We start from the raw sequence: 12,898 nt of genomic DNA, 5'->3' as shown, positions 1-12,898 counted from the left end.
AAACAGCCAGCTGGTGGCTGGCCCTCTGATTCCAGCCCCTATGAAGTTTTCACAAATATTTATGAGCCTTTTGATGGCCGGATGGTGGGGAAAATGTTGAGAAAAATTACAGGGAGTCTTAGCATTTGGGATTTGCCAGCAACTCGCTGTGTAACTGATGAGCTGACTTCTCTTTGGGTAAGCAGCCTCCAAGACCTCTTTTTACTCCAAGAACACAGTGAAGATTTGTGAATAGTTTTTCTAATTTCTAAAGCAATGTAGGGACTTCCCTGGAGGTCCAGTGGTTGGGACTCTGCACTCCCACTGCAGGGGGCATGGGTTCAATCTCTGGTGGGGGAACGAAGATTTCACATGTTTTGTAGCTCTGCCAAAAAAATAAAAATAGCAATATCTCAATTAAAAAAAGAGGCAATATAGCCTCTCCTCACCTAAGTATTATTGAAAAAAAAAGACCCATCTGTTTCAAGTTAAGTGGCACTTCTTCCCCAAAATGTAACTTTGATTCTGCTCTGTCTGAAATCAGCTTCCTACTTCTTATGCAGGACCTCAAAGGTATGAAATTTCTAATTCCAATGTCTTGGCTATTTAGGAGTTAGAGAATTAAACAATATTTCTATGACTCAAATCAGGCTTTTGGCTTTGAGACTAAAAGGTCTGAGTATCTGGGTTTTTGTTTTTGTTTTTTTAAAGAAAAATGACGGATATCAGCCCTTAGAAAAATCAGCTCTCTTGGAGACCTCCGTGGCGTTATTGCCTCCTTTAATATTGCTGACAGTCTCTTGCAAATGTATCACAAGTTGGCATTTATTAGTGCGAGGCACAAGTAAGGGGCATGTTATTTGATTTGAATAACAGCTTGGAGCTACAGTTTGAGTCCAGAAATATATTAGTCAGAAACAATCTCATTTAATAACACAGAAACTAATAAAAGAAAAGTATTCCAACTGATTCAGAATTGAATTTATGAATATTGCTTTAGCAGGATTAATGATCAAAACCCCAACCTGTTTGTCACGTTATAACTGACTTTTCCATTTAAATGCAAAACCAGAAGTCAATGAGTCCGAAGGATTGTATATTGCTTTGAAGAAAACCAGTTCATTTTACATGTAAGCTTCCAAATTGGCAATAAACTTTAATTACAGGGTCAGATAATCAAATTATAATCAAATAGCCTCACATAAAAATCTATGTTTGAAATTAATGAGATACAAGGCTGCCACTCGGTACCAATACACCTCTGTAGCTTACTAGCAGACATTTCACTTTCATTTAAAAGTCACCTTAAGGACTTTCTCCTCAATTTTCACCGTGTAGCTTAATTTGATTTAGAAAACATTTCATTCTTAGACCATACAGTCCTTTGGATTTTCAGACTCATCTCTGCCTTTCCCTCCTCCTCTCAACCTCAGGGGAGGTCTGCTTTATAATTGACAATGGAATTTCCAAATGGGCGCTGTTGGAAAAATGTCCAACTGCGGGGTGACTACCTATCTATCTGTGTTGAGAAGAACCTTGCCCCCATGTCAGGCATCATCTGGCATGCTGCTGCTGCTGCTAAGTTGCTTCAGTCGTGTCCGACTCTGTGCAACCCCATAGACAGCAGCCCACCAGGCTCCGCTGTCCGTGGGATTCTCCAGGCAAGAATACTGGAGTTGATTGCCATTTCCTTCTCCAGTGCATGAAAGGGAAAAGTGAAAGGGAAAAGTGAAAGTGAAGTTGCTCAGTCATGTCCGACTCTTAGCGACCCCATGGACTGTAGCCTACCAGGCTCCTCCGTCCATGGGATTTTCCAGGCCAGAGTACTGGAGTGGGGTGCCACTGCCTTCTCCCATCTGGCGTGGGCAGCATCCAAACCGTGGGGTGGGGTCACCTGGGAAATTTTGCCAGAGAGGGGAAAAAATGCACTTGCCTTAGAAATACTTAAATTGTTTTGAAATCAACCAATCCATTGGCAAGTGAATGGCATTAATACTTACACCTGCCTCCTTATCTCATTAGCTTACAAACAAGAATGTGGAGTTGTATTTTAAAACCTCTGTATTTTATCTTTAGAAACCAGCAATGTCTTTGTCTTCATCAGTAATAGTCTCTTTTGGGTCAGAATGATGACGAGCCAGCTTCTGGGGCTTCCTCTTACTGGCAGGTTGGTGAGCTGGGACCAGGGAAAAAGACTGATGGACTGACATGCACAGAGAGAGATGCGGAGGGACAGCTTTCTATCACTGACATGCTTTCTCTTTCTAAAAATTGGACTTTTGAGTCTTTCCATATTATGCAATAAATGAGGTGCATAGCACCTGACCAGGTTGCTAGCTTAAAAAAAAAAAAAAAAAAAAAAAAATCAATTTTTAGCATAAGTATATCCCAATTATTGCTTGGGATATACTTCTGCTAAAAATATTCATTCATGAAATTCAAATTTAACTGGACATCTCATGTTTTTGAGAACTCTGGGGATCCTAATCTGTAATAATAATGATAATAAAGTCTGGTATCTTCTAAAACATTAAAAGGGTTTCATGGGGACTCCCTGAATATTTTGCAAACTTGCCTGATTACCCAATCACATGGATCAGCTGGGAGTTTTCTAAAACTACAGTTGCCCAGGGCCACCCTAGCAATGCCAATTCACTAGGTCCAGGGTTTGGCCTGGGAGTTTGTATTTTGACAAGTTTCCCAGGTGATTCTTGGCATCAGACAAGTTTGGAAAACACTGCAAATATCTCTTTGTCACGACATCCCTAAGAAGGAGGTGGTGATGGAGTAGGGGAGGTAAGGCCAAATGATGCATTTCCAGCTGGGGAATTCACAGCCCGAAAAGGAACAGGGAGTGTTTGGCTATCTTCAGAACCTTGCACCAACTGAAACACCAGCCGCAGAATATTTTATTTCACTGTGGCACAAAGTTAAAGGTCATTTGCCTTAGAGATGGACAGGTAGAAGGTGTGTGACGTGAGTTAGTTCTATCAGTGCAGTTACGATCTTTGCTGTTCTGTTTGGCACGCTCAAGGGTCCTACTGCGAGCTATGTAAGTGTGAAGCATCAATAGAATCTGCCTTGGGTTTTTCACTTGTAATAAGGACATCCTCCCCCCTCCAGCCTTCTCCACTAGGACACAAGAGAGACAGACAGGAACTGAAAGCCTTTGAGAAGCTCCATCCGTCAGGGCTCAGTCCCAAGTGTGAGAGGGGAGGGGGAGCGTGCCATACAAGCTCTGGTGTGCCGCCCCCCACCCGCGCCCAGGACCCCTCTAGCTGGTCCTCCACAGCAATCCACAGGGACACCTGGAAGATGCTGCCCCACACTGCAGGGCAGGGAGGAGAACACCATTTCAGTGTGAACCACAACCTGTGTCTCACCCCCACTCCCTGATCAACACATAAACATTAAAAGAAACTGTAAGGATGACAAGGTGATGAGAATATTCAGTAAAAACAGAGAGGACCATGGGGCGCGCCCATGCTGCCCTGCTCTGCGCTGTTACCTCCAGGGCAGGAACTGTGGGTTTGAAGTCAACCATTTATCTCTTCCTTCTGTTCACCAGCAGAGGCATGAATCAACACATGAGAGGGAAATCCGGTTTCTCTGCTCCTGGCTTCCCCTTTCCACCTCCTATTTTGAGTGTCGTCTTGCTCCCCAACAACCCAGGGATTCACCTTTTACTTGCATAGTGCAAGCAGCCTCTTTTGGTCAGCCACATAGAACTGCTGACCACTGGGCTAGCAGTCAGAAAGGGAGGGCTCCCTCCACCCCGTCTCCTGCCAGGACCTTGGGCAGCCCTGGTCTCTGCCTCACCTCTACTCAGGTTATGCTTGTTTCTGACACCCTGGAGTCTTCTGCTACGTCTTCCCTCTTATTGGTGACTGATGAGAGTGTCGATTAGGCAGCCTCTAAGATCAAAGAAACACAATTTAATTTCTCCTTTTCACCTGAAGCAGGTTATGTCTGCCCCTTCTCATTCGAAAATTAACCCCTAAATGACTGCCGCTGTTCACTCCTATCTTGACAGATCTCCTTTTCACCATTGCTTGATTTGGCTCCGCCCTCTACGAACCCAACGACCCGAGGGATAATAAAGAATATGTTTCACTTGTAAAGAAGATGGTCTGCAAGTCCTCCCGAAGCCACTGACCCTGCAGATCACACCTCATGTGATCCCGAGGGGTGCCAGGATTTTTCTAAAGACCCGATGAATGCAGTTGCCTCTTAGTCTATTCTGCGGAATCCAGAGGAGCCCGACTCAACCTAACGAGATGTGCAGGAGAAGGCAAAGCGTGCATGGGAACAAACTGGACAGGATATGGAAGAAGGAAAAACAAAGTCGGGATGATAAGGATCATGGCAAACGGTGGCGTCTGGGTGATGAAGATGAATAAATTATTCTTTCTTCCTAATCTGAGCCTTTGGTGATGTTCTATTGACTACATACGCACCAGGTCTGAAACATGCTTGTGGCGTGTCTTCCAGAGACATCCGAGTCTAAATCACTCACGAGGTAAGGAATTTATCAAAAACAGTTCTGAGCCACTCTGCTCCCTCTGGTTGTGATGCTCGGCCAAGCACCCCTCAACTCCGAGGAGCACCCCTCGGCGTCACAGCAAGTTCTTTCTGCAATGGTGAACACTCAGGGCCCCTAAAGTAGGATTTTGGTTCAGAGGTGATGTGAAATTCTGGGAGATGGATGCTGGATGGGTCTCATAGGCCCTGAAGGTACACACCCTTTTTGATCCAGAAGTTCTACGGCTAGGGGTTCATCATAAAGAATATGGGTATAAAGCTTACAGCTTTGAAAACCTGGGAATCTTGTATCAAGTACCTTATGGCTCGTTCCTATGAAAGAATACCCTGAAGCCATTCAAAATCATGTCGAAGAGGACTTCCCTGGTCATCCAGCGGTTAAGGATCTACCTGCCAATGCACGGGACAGGGTTTCTATCCCTGGTCTGGGAAGATCCCACACGCCCCATGGCAACTAAGCCCATATGCCACAAGTACTGAACCATGCTCTGCAACAACTGAAGCCACTGCAGTGAGAAGCCCAAGCACCGCAACTAGAGAGCAGACCCTGCTCACAGCGACTAGAGAGCCCACACACAGCAAAGACCCAGTCCAGTCAAAAGAAACAAATAAATATTACATAGAAGAGCAGGCAGGGGCATGGAGCTATGGGTTAGTGAAACTAGAGCACAGGTTTTATAAAGACAAAAGTAGTGCAGGGCCACGTAAAACAGTTGACGATGGTCATCTTCTGTTGGCAGAATTATGAATGCTTTCGATTTTGTATTCCTTTTTTTTCTTGTTTTCCAAGTTTTCTGCACAAAGCTAATATCTATTATATATATATATATATATTTTAATTAGAAAAAAACAAGTTACACTTCTGAGGGGAAAAAGTATTGAACAGGACAAAAATCTTACTGACCCTTAAGGAACTTTAAGCTTCCATTTTGTCATGAGTCACAGGATTTTATGTTCATTGTGTATGGAGGCTGTTCCAAGCTCTACAACCACTGGCGACCTGGGACTTTCTCCTTTCCTCTTTCTTGACCCATGTGGAAACATTGCAGCCAACAAGAGGAAGTAGCAAAAGTTCTCTCTTATGGGTCAATTACAGGATGTTTTCAGACCTCACCTCCCCCTGTGCTTTACCATGGAACCTGACACAAAGAAGGTTCTGAGTGTTTGCTGAATGAATGAAGAAAAGGCCATGTTGCTATTTTGAGGGCTTTCATTTTTGTTCCATTGTTAAAACCTGGTGGGGGGAGAGTGAAAAAAAAAAGACATTTAACTCAATTCATAACAATCAGGGGTTTAAAATAGAAACTCCCAACTAATTTTGGCTGAAAAGGTTCTAGAATAATCTGAACAGCTGCTGTTGTAGACGCAGCCTAAAACAAATAACTTCCAGCGAAGTTCCAGGTCTGCGTTGAATAAACGCGCGGGCAGGGGCAAGGGCTTTAATTAGCATTAATTGCAGTGCTGGCCGGCTGTTTGTCCAAGCCGGGCGGCGAGCATCCTTCTGCAGGCTGTAGATGGAGCCATAACATTACTAAACGGCATCCCGACGCGCAGGGTGGGGGTTTTGTGCCAGGAGAACCAGATGTATGGAAGTTTTTCCGCTTCCGTTTTGAGTGTGAACAACCAGCAAACTCAGACCTTCTAATTTTCTCCGAAGGTGATTGTGTTGGTTGAAGCCCAGAAGCTGATGTTGGGGTGGATTCAGATTCCAGGTGCCCAGCAATTAGCACCTTCTAGCACCTTCCCCTCTGACAATTTCGCTGCTCCAGGGCATTCCCCAGGGCTGTCAGTCCCACCTGGGCCGATGAATGCATTTCAAACAGCAGATATGGTCCTGCTCTTTGCAATCTCTTGCCTTCTTTCCATAAGAACCACTCACCCAAGTGGCCCGGGCTCCCTAGGGCTCACCTGGCGTCCTGGCCAGAGAGGGCTCAGGGAGGGTTTCACACCTACAGACAGGGCCTTGGTGGGCTGGACAGGCCTCACCTCCCCATTCCCACCGAAAGGGCCAACCTTGATGAACTAGAGGACCCCTGAATGGTCTGACTTCAAAACCCTCCCTGGCTTGGTTGATGGCTCACATTTCTTTCTCTTCTCTTTTCTGTCTCAGGACACCTCTCCCTGGCTTGCTTTCTCCTCCTCTCTCCATCTCTCTCTGCCTTCTTCCCCTCTCCTCTCTCCTGCCTCCTCTGCATCTTCTCTCTTTCCACACACAGATCCTTGAAGCCAGAGTCAAATCTTGAATCAAAGGCCATTTCACATCCACTATGCTGTGTTTTCCTACTGACTTTGCCACATCTTATCAGGTCACTTCTTTCCTCCCAAATATTCCATGGCTGCTGCCCTGCTGTCAATCAGGAAAGGCCCACCTTGGCTTGACACTCTGGGGTGCATAGACCATCTCCTCCTCTCCTGCCCCGTCTGGGCCTCCCAGGCAGTTTCCTTGATTCACACCTCCCCTCCACTGGCTGGACTCCCACTCGTCTCTCCAGGCTCACAGCACATGTTCCCGCCTCTTTCACGCTGCTTTCCTTGCTTGCCTCCAGTGGGATCCCTCTCTCCTGGGAAAGGACTTCAGGATGGCACATGTTTTATTTCCTTTGGATTCTGGCTGCTGGAGTGCGTGTCTGTAAGATAAGATAGTCTTTTAAAGGGTTTTCATTGTAGTACCCTCTTCCCAGGCTTACCCTTGCAAGAGAAGAAGGGCTGTTGACCAGGGTGATGAGCGGCCAGGGTGCCCGGTGCCCTGTGCCCTGTGGGGAATGGGGAGGTCCCTGGCAAAAAATCGACAGCTTCAGGTCACCGTGTGTTGGTGGAAGAGGACCTCTTCCCATCCCTGAGGTGAGACGGCAGGTCCTCAGGCCAGCTGTGGGGAGGGCAGAGGGAGAGGTGAAGAAGATGGGGGGTGTAGACACTGATGGAGCCTTGAGAAGGGGTGGTGCCCTTGCCCCATAGTAGGTGGGAAATCAGACAGCTTTGTTGGATCTGAGAGCAGAGGGCCTCTGAGCTTGAGGAGAGAGTCTAGTGGCAAACCAGCTATAGGACAGGTCTGGGCAGAAAAGGCCTTAGCCTTATAGAGTGAGCTTCCAGTCTCCTGGCCTGGCACAGGAGAGATGTGGGACACACAGACTCAGGCCTTGTAGCAGAAGCAGTTGGTGTCCTCCAGCCCCTGTAGCTCTTGGGCTATACCTTCTCCTTGCCTGCTGGCCTACCAGCTGCCAGCCCCTGTGTCTCCTTGCCAGAGGGATTCCCCTAGTTGCTCTGCCCATGCACGTGGCAGGCCAGCGTGCTGGGAAAATGACCCCACAGCAGCCCTGACGTCAGCACTGATGGAGCTGATGGATCAATACCCCAGCTCTCTCACCCCTCACATGTACTCACTCTCCACTTTCTCAAAGTTCCCGGCAAGACTGAATGCCACTTGCCCACCGGGTACTGTGATAACACGCTCTGTGACGGCTTCTTTCCCTTCCCTGTCTCACTGCTGTATCCCCTACTACTTTGGGTATCACCCCCAAATAAACGATCGACCTGATTCTGGAGGAACTCAAACCAATACAAACTCAAAAGAGGCCCTTGGGAAGGAACGAAGGATGAAGGAAGCCTCAGGGCCTGACATGGGCATGGAACTCTCCCAGGGGACTTGGCACAGGCAGGTGATGCCTTTGGGCCAGGTAAGTGCCCTTTCCCAGAGTCTATGTCTCATAAGCCTCCTCCTTCGTCTCCCCACAAAAACACTGCAGAACAGCCAGGAAGAAAGGGAATGGGGGCTTGTGCTTTAAATTAAATTGGTTTTTTTAAAGAGAATTGCATGTTCTTTTCATCTGTGTTTGTGGGTGTCTCCTCCAGCTGTGGCCTTTACCTGCTTCCCTCTCCATTTGAGCTGCCTGAAGGCAGGGAATGGGCCTTCATCGGCTTGTGGCGGCCCACCCCCTGGTGTCTCCCATGAGGAACACTCGAGCCCGATTCAGTGCACTGGAGGAATGTGCCAGGAAGTGCTGATGGCCCTAAGGAGCAGAGAGCAGCCCGCAGCTGACCAGTAGGGAGGTGGGGACCTCCGCCCAATAGCTGCAAGGAACTGGACCCTGCCAACAACTGAGTGAGCCTGGGAGTGGATTCATCCCAGGTCTCTGGTTGAGAACCCAGGTCGGCCGACACCTTGACTTTGACCTCAGGAGACTTGGAGCAGAAGAACCAATTGAGCCCACCTGAAATCGTGACTTGAGATAATAAATGTGGGTTGTTTTAAGCTACTACGTTTGGAGTGATTCGTTACAGCAGCAACAAGAAACTAATACAGAGATTATAACAACCCCATGAGTGCTACTGTGTGTGGCAACTCTGGCTGAAATGTTGAAATGCAACCTCTACAGCAATGCCCTTTGTGCTTTGGTCCATCCTGCAAAGCCTGAAGGTCACATGTGCACTCCCTACATGGGTGGCTTGTTAAGGACAGTAAATGAATGAAGAAAGTTGCAGGCTCCTTTGTGTCTGAAGAAGGGAGACATGGATATGGATCTGGGGTGGCTTTAGCTGGTTTTGGTATGATGTGGTGGTGACCTCTGAATCACAGAGTTTGACAAGCGTTTTCTGACTTTATTTCTTCAGGGCTTTTGGCAGATAGAGCCCTGGAATCTGCCAAGAAGGCTGGTTATGTGGGCAGAAGCAGCGGTCCAGGGACAAGACTTGAGAGCCCACCAGCCGGTTCATCTTTCTATCCAGGCGGGATGATGCCCTGAGGTTTACCTTCAGGTTTTCTTCAACTCTTTTGCTACTCTTCACCCAAGAACAGGGTACGTGGAGGCAGGAACAGGATTTGCCTTTCCTTCCCAATTCAACGGAGAAGGCAATGGCACCCCACTCCAGTACTCTTGCCTGGAAAATCCCATGGACGGAGGAGCCTAGTAGGCTGCAGTCTATGGGGTCGCTAGGGGTCGGACACGACTGAGCGGCTTCACTTTCACTTTTCACTTTCATGCATTGGAGAAGGAAATGGCAGCCCACTCCAGTATTCTTGCCTGGAGAATCCCAGGGACGGGGGAGCCTGGTGGGCTGCCGTCTATGGGGTCGCACAGAGTCGGACACGACTGAAGCGACTTAGCAGCAGCAGCCCAATTCAACTTCTCTGTTTCAACAGGTTTTAAGCTAATGGTCGCTATGGCTGCCAACTGGGGCTGTTCATATACATCCCAGGGGTTGTGGTAGGGAACGGGAGTTCACAGTTTGATTTCTGCAAAGAGCATAAGCAGCATTTTCAGCCCCCAGATGGAGGAAGTGGGAGCTGGTTTCCTGCCTTCATCACGGAGCTCTGTGGGACTGACTTCTTGTCTGGGACGCAAAGCCCTTGCGTTTGACTGGACTGTCATATCTCTTGCTGCTCAGCCTACAAAGACTATGAGCTAGGGAAGCAACCATGTGTAGGCTTCGGAAAACCGCCTCTGCCAAGGTTCAGAGGAGACCAACCATGGGGTGGGGGACCGGAGCCCGCCTCACACACATCTGTCCTCTCTGGCCCTCGGCTCGCTCCCACGTGAAGACACCTGGCCTCCTTAGATAGCTTCCAAGGTTCCTTTTGACTTTAGAATTCTAGGTCTGAAAAAAATATCTGGTAGAACAGACACTAGCTGTTAACAGCAGTAATCTCTGCTGGGGTGGGAATGGGGAATAGTATTAGAGATTAACTTCCCAGGTCAAATTTTAGAAAATATTTAAAAATAATTTTTGGATCATGTGCAACAAAACATTAATTTTTTAAATTGTGTTTGTTTTCCTTTCTAAAAAATGTGCTTTCTGTTATGGAAAATTTCAAACATATATAAAGTATGGGGTAACGAATTCCCACGTACCCATCACTCAGCTTCAACCATGGTTGGCTCATAGCCAGTCGTTTCACCAGTATCCCCACCTACTCCCCCCTTCTGTCTTATTTTAAAGCAAATCCAAGACATAACATCATTTCACTCAATACAGCATGTATCACTTTTGTAATTAGAAATTAAAATTTACCTGAGGCATTCTGAAACTAAATATACCTCCATACTCTCTTGCAGAAGCACCACAATAGGATGGAAATAAAATGTAACTGTTAGTCTTCTGGAGATCTGGAAGAAATCTGTTCTCTACCCATGATTGCCTAACAACGTTTAATCCAAAGGAAAGAATCTCTAACAGTGGAATTTCATTTATCTGTGGGAGGGACTGTATTGAGGGACAGGGGATGAGGGACACTGTCAGCTACTCCACTGTGTAGTGTGTAGAGCCAGTCTTGGCTTCATTATCTTCCCCAACTGTTTTGCACTGTATGTGTCAAATCCCATAGTAAATACTGAGAATTATTTTAAAGGATCTCTCAGGAGTTTGGCAGCCTCTCTCCTCCCATTCAACAGTTTCAAAATCCCTGTTACTACCACCACCCTCATCAGATTGTGCTTATTAAAGGTCCACTTGGACCCATAGCCCCACCTGTTTCCCACTGAGATGGGTCCTTGACTTAATTTCTGGGGTGAGTTCTCCTGCTTTGTTCATTTGGATTAGAAACCCTGTGACGTTCGACCTGCTTTGCGTTTTTCCTTTTCTCTTTTGAAACCATAATAATGTTTCGTGGGGATTCTGGACTACATTAGAGGGTCGTTTTCAATTTTCATGCGAGACATATGGAAAGACTCACCTCCACTTACAGTTTATTCCCTGAGATGGTCTGACCCACAGCCGACACTCCGAAATGGAAAAGACCTTCCAGGCAGTCAGCATTTGAGCACATTTCCCGCCCTCGGCCTGTACTGACCTCAGCTCAAGTCAAAACTCACAGGAACGCTGGACTTGGATGATCTTGGACATGGAAACTTTCAATCCTGAAGTGTGCCCCCTCCTCACTGAGACTGGGGCTCCCCAAACTCTTAAAGTGAGATTGGGCCTGAGCCTGGGGGTGGGGAGTTACAGTGTTTCTTTTCTTTCTCCTCTTTGGTAGAGGGAGAAAGACCTGCGGGACTTGTTCTATATGGCTGATGGTGCTTCCTTTTTGCCTGCTTGAGTTAATGGAGAAAAGCCATACATGGATGTCTGCGGGACTAGTCATGTTTTCCTTGCAAATACAAATGTAAATTGCTCTAGCACAGACAGCTTTAATGGCTGAGTAAATGCTTGACCTTTGGTGAGTTTTCAGAATTGAGGTGTTCGGGTCTTTTGGCATCATTAGGAAACGGGCTTGCACCTGACAGGTTAAGGGGTGACAGCAGTCAAGACAGACAGGATCGTAGAAGCTGGGAGTCACGGGGTGGGGAGCTGGAAAATTCGGTCCTGCTGTCCAGGCTCTCCAGCCTTTTGACGTGGGGATTAATGGCCTGCTGAGGCAGCCAGCAGTAGGGAGACTTTAAAGGAAGGATTCTTTGGGTGAAAGCAGGTCTGGCAAGGCAGGGGGAGAGGTTTTGAGAGAGAAAGAAGAGACTGAAGGCGTGAGGACTGGGGGAGGTGTGGAAAGGGAGGGGAGAGATGGAGAGATGAGTAGCGAGAAGCTTTGTGGTGGATGAACCTGGAATCTCTTCAGCTGTTTTCCCAGGAACCCTGATGAAGATTTTGCTTTCTTCTCAATTGCTTTCAGTTGTTGCCCCTGACACTGATGGCCTGTGATGCTGACGGAAACTGGGGCCTAAGGTGATCCAGATCTTCTGGGCGACAGAAGAAGAGGGGAGAAAAGCAGAGTGCATCCTAGGAGACTGCGGAGCTTTCACCATGAAATAGACTTTGGCCTTTTGTTGGACTTGACCTGCCCCCTTTCCTTTTTGACCAGGAGCGGGTCATGGGGTGGCTGCTTGGATTCAGGACCATCAGGTGTATTCCCAGCGTCGTGGGGAGAATGGGTGTTGCGGGAAACCAGCGATGTGCTGGGGCTGGCTTTCCCAGCCTTGCGTAAAGGGCTGAGCCGTGGTGTACTGTGCAGGGGGAGGGGGGATGCTGAGCAGCGCGGGACAAAGGCACATGTCAGCGAGTCCTCCATCCGGCGGTCCGGGGGACTTGGCAGACCAGCCGGAGTTTCCTGGCATTTGGTTCTGAAGTAGGTAAGGCCAGCTGGCTCCAGAGAGTTTTTTGTAAAGCTTATGTCAGTCTGCGTCTTGGGGTCCTGTTTGCTGCCTGGGGGGTGATGGAGCTAGCTGGCCGAGTCCCAGCTGCTCCTTTGGGGGCCCACGTGGAGACTCTGGACTCCAATAGCATCTTTCAAGCCAGTAGAGGATGGGGGGCGGCGGGCTGCAGGAAGGTAGGGCTGGGGCTAGAACACGGCGGGGTGGGTCTAACAGCCGGAGCTGGTCTCCGGGGCTTAAACAAGCCAAGGAATTCTCACTGACCTGGAGAGCAGACAGGGGGTGTTCCCTTTTCCCTCCTA

At 47.9% G+C, this 12,898-nt stretch overlaps 1 long non-coding RNA gene across 2 annotated transcripts in view; it reads left to right on the top strand.

Moving 5' to 3' along the window:
* Positions 1–11,682, top strand: part of LOC145515032 (uncharacterized) — a 43,975-nt gene extending 32,293 nt beyond the window's left edge. The window contains exons 2-4 of one of the 2 annotated variants that reach the window (XR_014060637.1): positions 4,013–5,172; positions 9,130–9,314; positions 10,572–11,682. This is a non-coding gene — a long non-coding RNA (uncharacterized LOC145515032). Of the gene's footprint in view, positions 1–4,012; positions 5,173–8,370; positions 8,775–9,129; positions 9,315–10,571 lie in introns of those variants that run through there. The other variant, XR_014060636.1, reaches the window with a different exon arrangement.
* Positions 11,683–12,898: the final 1,216 nt, after the last annotated feature.

This window comes from Giraffa tippelskirchi, chromosome 7 (genome assembly GCF_054371585.1).
Source record: "Giraffa tippelskirchi isolate mGirTip1 chromosome 7, T2T-mGirTip1v1.2.pri, whole genome shotgun sequence".
In the NCBI taxonomy this organism is placed as follows: Eukaryota; Metazoa; Chordata; class Mammalia; order Artiodactyla; family Giraffidae; genus Giraffa; species Giraffa tippelskirchi.
This window is presented reverse-complemented; position numbering and strand designations above follow the sequence as displayed.